Consider the following 8,057-nt stretch of genomic DNA (forward strand, 5'->3'; position numbering starts at 1 on the left):
GAATTTTATTACAAGTTGAATTTAAAAGATAAGAATGAAAGAGTAATTGAAAATTAAAAAAAAAATTCAAACTTTATTGCTGGCAGTGGAGGATTTAGTGGTGAAGAATTAGATGGGAAAAAGAAATATTATTGAACAAAGGAGTGATAGAATGAAGAGTAATTCTTCGCATACAAGCTATTAAGGCTTGTAAGCCTTACAAGTTCAATTAAAACTAACGCTCAAAACACGCTTCCAACCATTCTTCTTCCTCTTCGTCTTCTCCTTCTTCTTTTCTTTCGTTTCTTGCCTTCTCTTTCTCCTTCTTCTTCTTCTTCTTGCTGCACGTTCTTCTTCCTCTTACTCTTCTTCTTCTCCTTTTCTTTCGTTTCTGCACGTTCTTCTTCATCGTCTTCCTCTTCTTCTTCATTTACGTTCTTTTCTCTCTGTTTTATCTTTTTTTTTATTTTTCATGGTGAAATTGTTTTTGAAGAAGAAGAAGCAGTAGAAGATGAGGAGGAGAAAGAGAAAGAGTTCTGAATTATGCATAAGATGTATTTTAACGAATTTTGGGTGTATTTTTTTAAATACTTTGGGTGTATTTTCTGTAATCTTTTGGGTGTATTTTCTATAATCGTTTGGGTGAATTCCTGTAACCATTTGGGTGTATTTCTGTAATTCTTTGGGTGTATTTCTGTAATCATTTTGGGTGTACTTCTGTAATCGTTTGGGTGTATTTCTGAAGTTCCATTATCTTCAAAAGGATTACAGAAATACACTCAAACGATTACGAAAAATACACCCAAAGTATTTAAGAAATACACCCAAAATTCGTTGCATAATTCAGAACTCTTTCTCTTTCTCCTCATCTTCTGCTGCTTCTTCTTCTTCAAAACGATTTCAAAGCTTGATTTCAGAAACCATGAAAATAAAAAAAAAAACGAAGAAGAAGAAGAAGAAGAAGAAGAAGAAGAAGAGGAAGAGGAAGAAGAAGAAGAAGAAGAAGAGAAGAAGACGAAGAGAAAGAGGAAGAAGAAGAAGAAGAACCGTTCTGGGTGTAGCGCTTTGAAAACAGGAAACGTTGAATAACGCATTAAAAGGCCTAGTAACTTGTAAGACTTGTAAGTCAAAAAGACTTGTATGTATAGCACTCCTCTAAAATGAAACAAGATTTATAGATCGAAGAGGGAGAAATATTTAATAATTTTTAAAAGATCTTATTAGTCCTATTTTTAGAAATCATTTGAGGATTATTAGTTTATATTTTCAAAAATTATTTTTATTTGTTACTCACACTTGACAGGTCAGTTAATTACTATTTTGCAATTAGTTGTAGAAATTTATCCATTTAATTTTTTTGATTAATGAGGATTGTCGTAGTATTTTAAAATGATTAGAGTGTAATATCTTAAGAACAAATGGACAGGAATTAGAATGAGTATTTATTAAAAAAAAATTATTGACTTAAATGAGAATGTAGAATAAATATATAAAATTAGAGTGGTGATTAGATTAAAAGAGAGAGAAAATGAATTTAATTGATTTTGAATGAGAAAAAATAATGGAGATGTCAAATTGAATGTGGAAGTTAGCGAAAAAAAAATAATAAATGTGTTGGCTGATTTTTAGCTACATTTTTCTGGCTGCCTAGTGAGATTTTCCATATGTGCATTTACAAAATAGAAATTGGATGTATTACTCTTATTACACGTGTGTGGGTATTATGATCGATGATATCACAATGATATACATTTTATTTAGTTCAACTTTATTGAAAGTTAATTCAATCTGAATAATATTCATATTTCATTTAGAGTGTTGCACATATATATGTAATGGATGAAGAAACAAGAATCAGTATGTAACAGTAATTATTTAATGAATCTCAATAAATGTCTCATGATATTAAGTACGCTATTTTGCTGAGTTGTTAGGTACGGGTATCGGATATATTTTAAATATGATATTTATTGATATTTATTTAATATTTATATTTTTTATATTTAAATATATTTTAATAATTTTTTTAAATATGTTTAGATATATTTAAATTATTATTGCGTCTGAACGTATTTATTTTATTATTAGTATGTATTTTTAAAATAAATTTAAAATAATATATATTATTATTTATTAAAATAAAATTATTTTAAATATTTTACATAATTAAAAAATATTAAAAATAATTTAAAAATTAATTTATATTTTAATATTAATAAAATATTAAAACATTATTATAATTTATTTAAAAAATATTTTATATTATATATATATATATATATCATATTTTTATGTCTTATAATAAAAATTTTAAATTTATATATTTTATATTATATTGTATCTTAGTTTATATTCGTGTCAGTTTTAGATTTTCAGTATCCATGAATCAAAGTTTATTTGTTATCGACATAGTTATAGGAATGTGAACGAGGCAGCGCAGGAGCGGGAGATGCTTTCCTGTTCCCCATCTCCGTCCTTAGATTTGCTCCTTGTTTCTGTCTTCGTTTTTCGTCGTGAGGGAATATTGCTCTCCATCTCCATTTTTCATAGGGTCCCATTCTCTGCGGAGACCCCATTTTTTATTTATCTGATAGTTCTAACTAATTATGAATTTTCATATGAATAGAGTTGTAAATATCCATCCTATACAAAAATAGTAAGATTTTATACGTAGTGGGGGGACGCAACAGTGAGCCAGAGGATAGAGCAGTAGATGAGGTGGGAGATGTGACAACAGAGAAGAAAATGAACACAACGACATAGTTACAGAAAGGGACACCGCAAATAGAGAGTACGATGCAGTGAGAGTAATAGTACCGTGAGGTGTAACGATGCACTGAGAAGAAAGAGTGGTGAGGGAGTGGCTACAGAGAGGTTGAATGGAGTATGGACAACGTTAGAAATCTCTGAACTAAAGAAGAATTATGCAAACGAAGATTAGAAGTTTTAGGTTTATATATATATATATATATATATATATATATATATATATAATTAAATAAATTTATAAATTTTGAGAATTAGTGGATTGAAACGGGACCCACTCGGATCCCTACACTTGCTTCGAAAAATTTTTATCTTTATTTCCATTCTCACAAAATAAAATTTTCACAATCTGACGGTCTCCGCAGAAATCTCTACGTTTCCAAAAATTTTTCCATCCCTACCTAGTAATGTTCTCCGTTAAGATTCAAGCCTATTTATCTATCATATTTTATTGCCATGTAATTTAATTATATTTTGAAAGTAACTCCAAATCTCTAATATATAGTGCAAATTAAATAAGAGAACTGCAAGTAACAGCTAAACTTTATTTCCTGAAAGGAATAGGACACGATGACGTTGTACTTGTACATATCACTGTTGGGAATTAATTTCACTAATAATGCACAGTCCTAAAACTCATATAGTAAAAGCAATAGAACACCGCATCAAAAAAAGTAACAATAATATAATAAAAATTTTCACAAATAAATTGGAATTTAGTGGGGATTATTGGTCCATATGCAAAGTGAAAGCCCTTTCATGATGCATATTCCGATCTTTATCTTATGGAAATAAACAATAATTGACTAATCCAATTCAAATTATTAAGATGTTTAATTTGAATTTGGGATCGGGCACATTCTTAGCTGCTTAAATACGACAAGTATATTTTCTTTTGGGAGTTACAACTGCGATAAGTTTTAAACTATTCCATTCATTTTTTTTATAAGATTATTCCATTCATTTTTATTTCACATTATTCATGCATATATACGGGAAAGCATAATTCTTTATATAAATAATTCCTAGTTCGAATTCTTCCAAACATTACACTTTTTTATTTTCATTTTTGATTTTATTAGACGGATGAACATCTTTATTCTCTCTTTAAGGAACAAAAATAACTTTAATATGTTAACACTATAAAATTTTTTACATAATTATATCCAATCAAATTCAAGTATTTATTAGATTATCTTTTAAGTAAAGTTAGACTGAAAATTAATTTTTTTTATTGATGGATAAAACTTTTTTTAGACTTCAATATATGAAATTAAATTTATAAAATAAATATATGAAGCTAACTACATACATACATTCTTATTGTAAAATCTTTTATACTATTATATTTAATTCAATCATGATATATATATTGGTAATAATTTTTAGCCAATTTTCTGATAAATAAAATATTAGTTACTCTTTATGACTTATTTAATAATTATTAGATAAATTAAACTATGTCATTATAATTAACACAAATTATTTATTTAACCTGAGTCTTAAAAACCAAATTATTCAACTATGATAAAACCATTTTTACAAATTACAAAAGTAAAAAATATTAATTTGTAATTTTTAAATTTTTTTTCTTAAACCATCTAATTTATTATTCAGTTCTAATTAAAAATAAAATAAAATAAAAAAACTAAAAAAAACGTGTCTGTCAAAAAACTTGAACAGTTTACATATCTTACTTGTTTTTCTACGACACAACATATGCCAAAGATAAATAGCACCGTGGTCACAATAATTGGGATAACATGGGCTAGAACTACTTCAACATAATTTCTAGCGCCAAAAAAAAAAAAGAACAATGCAAAGAATTCAAATTTGTAAAGATTAATGAGTGTTTACAGCATAACTACATGCAACTGCTGTCCTGAAGGACGAGATTGAGTAGTTTAACAAAGAGTTAAAATTAAATTTATAAATTGGGACTTATTTAAAATTTTTTATAATTTATAAAAATAGCTTTATCAAAATTGTGTGATTTGATTTTTAAAACTAAAGTTAAAGAAATATAATTAGTGTTAATTATGGTGACCCAATTGAATTCCTCCAATAATTATTTAACATGTCATAAAGGATAGCTAATAAGTTTCTATTTATAAGAAGATCGGTTAAAAATAACCTAAAAATAATATTAAATCATCTACGATCTAAAATATATTTTAAAAATTAATTAAATAATATATTTATATAAAAATACATAATAACTATTTTTTATGTATAATTTGGGTTTTTGTATTTAATTATATATATAATTACGTCATGCAAATATAACTATTTTCAATTCATATAGTATTTAAATGGTTATCCCAATTTTTTTCTTTGTCAAATTCCAAAAATATTTATTAAAATATTAAATTAATTATTATATTATCCTTCATCAAAATTAAATTAAAGAATTCCATAGATACATGCAAAATAATATATGAATATTGGGTTGCACTTTAATATCGCGACATTTGGAATATCAATGCTGAAGAACAATGTGGAGGAAATATAAAATGGTGGCTGCTGCAGCATGTTCAATAATAATCTCTTAGAAACTTCCTCAAAATCCTCATCATGATCCATATAGAAAATAATGACAAAAGACATGGCTGGTACGACGGAGCATAAATCTCCAAATAAAGAAGAAAATGCACTTTTTGTGGTTTAAAATTTGAAAAATGGGATTGGCCATTTTGAAAGAAAGGAATCTTTGTATGGAATTATTTGGGGTTTTGCTTTTGATAGAACCAAGAAGGTCTTAACGAAGAAGGAATAAAGCATATTCAAAACCCGGAAAGAGATGGCATCTCACCCTTGGTCGGTCCTTCAGTCACACCTTATATAGTATAGTCATTTTATTTATTATTTCTTTTGTTGAATTTATTTATTACTATATTTTTACCCTTTGAAATTGGACATAAGACCATTTTAATTTTTGTGTGTGAAAATATTGAGCAATCAATAATGTGAATATGGGTTTGGTCGAGTTGATCAAGAAATTCTCGAAAAATTTTGGGCTAAAACTCACCACATTAATTACTAAATCTAGGTATTTAACTATTTTTCAATTTTTTTTATATTAATCTTAATTTTAGTTATATGACAACACTAATGTTTGAATTTAAAATTTGATATATACTAAGTAAATCTAGAGTTAGCTTATTAGTAGAGTCTTTATTGATACTGTTTTTAATTTGTTTTGTATTTGTAAACTAAATTTCTTTTGCTCTCAAAATTATTTGTCAATTTAGAAAGTTTTAAATCTGTTAATTTTTTCAAAGTAACAAATAACTTAAGGTGAAGCAAACTATATTTACTAAATATTTAGTTAAGATATCAATATAATATAAATAAAAAGAATAATTTGACCAAGCTCAGTAAAAGCTAAGTCTCATTTCGTCTTATTTTAATCTTTTAATTAAATTTTTTTGTTCGAAAATACCATTTCATTCATTATGATTTTCTTTTAAATAGTAGCAAAAATAGTAATTATAATAGTTATAATAATAGTTCAAGTAATTTGAGAATAAAAAAGACAAAAAAATATGATTATTAAAAAAATTTTATTTAAAAAAATATATTTAAAAAATTAAAAATAAAACTAAAACTTTACAAAAATGAGATACTCAATAATACTTTATCCAATTTACTAAGAAAAACATTAGTAGAAGAGAATTTGAAAGGATCAGAATACCAAGCTACAAATCAACATTTCTCTCTCTCATTTTATAATTTTATAATTTTTAATTAAATTTGTATATTATTTTAATTTTATAATTAATTTATTTTCATATAAAAAATATTAATAAAATATTTCTCCTAAACAATATGTGATGAATATTTAATTAAATTTTTAATTGTATATAGTTTCAATTTATAAATAAATATTTAATTAATTTTAACATTTTTTATACTAAAAATTTTTTATTATAAAACTAAGAAAAAATACAAAAATTTAATTAAAAATATATAAAAATTTAATTAAAAATTTGATAGAAATATAAAAATCAATAGAATAATTAATTTTTTTAATTATTTTTCAGTTGATGATTCCCATGCGCACTAGTTTAGAGGATCATCTTATATGATATGCTTCTTTCTCTTCTCTCTCTCTCTTTCTGTCGTTCTATAACTTTTTTTTGTTGGTATTTTCTTTTTTTTTGCGCCCTTCTCATAAATATAAACCCTAGAGTAGTGATCTTCATGAGAACAAAGAGATGGTGAACGAAGAAAAGTGACGAAGAAAACCAATTAAGGTGTCAGAGTTACTCACGTTCTCCCACATGTTTTTTATCATGCACATGTTGCTGATGAAATTTTATTATATTCCGATCCCCTTATCTCAATCACTACCCTTATAATTCATCTTATCATTGTTTTTTAACTTTAAAATAGAACTTATTTATTTTGACCGTGTTAATTATGTTAGATATTACGGGTCTATAATACTTGAAATTTAGAATACTAATATACACTACTAGAAAATTAGTTATTACAGACGGATATTTCCGACGGATTTTATCCCACTGAAATACAGAAGGAATTTTAGAGGGATTTTTTGTCGGAAAACAAAAAAAGTGGATTAGCATAAATTACAGACGGAAAATAGAATCCGTCGATAATTCCGTCGGAAAAATTAATTTTTTTCCGTGAGAAATGGTTACAGACAGAAAATTCGTCTGTAATTAAATAGACAAAATGCTGCGTTTTATTAAATTATTATAGACAGAAAATCCGTCTGTAATTTAAATTTTCCGTCGGTAAATATTGAGATAACACTAATCTTATCTCTATCCACTCGATCCATTTACACTCCACCCATATCAAATGAGCTTGTTCCTCTCTCCGTCACCGAGTTGCTTCTTCTCTCCGTCGCACCAATTTCTTCTGCCGCTGGCATCACAGATCTCTCTCCGTCGTCCCTTGCGTCGTACGGGCTCCCTCCGCCGCCGCATCCAACCCTAACCCCAGAGCTTCATCGCGTCTACAATCCTAATCCCAGAACTTCGTCGTGCTTCCAACCCCTGCTTCGCCGCTCCCTCCATCGACGCTCCCTCCGTCTCAAAGCCTCCGTCGTGCTCACTCTGTCGTAAGCCTTCAAACATCGCTCCTTCCTCCATGACTGAAACCCGTAACGCTCTGCTTTTTCTCCTGCGTCGTGGCTTCACCTTCCTCCAAACAAAATTGAAAAACCCTAACCTAGAGGCCTTCCACTGCAAACCTACCGATCCCTAATTCCGTCTCATCATCAGAGGTAAAATAAAATCCCTTTCGCCCATTTCAACCCTTCTCCACCCCCAACAGTCTCTATA

Source organism: Arachis hypogaea, chromosome 2, assembly GCF_003086295.3.
Source record: "Arachis hypogaea cultivar Tifrunner chromosome 2, arahy.Tifrunner.gnm2.J5K5, whole genome shotgun sequence".
Taxonomy (NCBI): domain Eukaryota; kingdom Viridiplantae; phylum Streptophyta; class Magnoliopsida; order Fabales; family Fabaceae; genus Arachis; species Arachis hypogaea.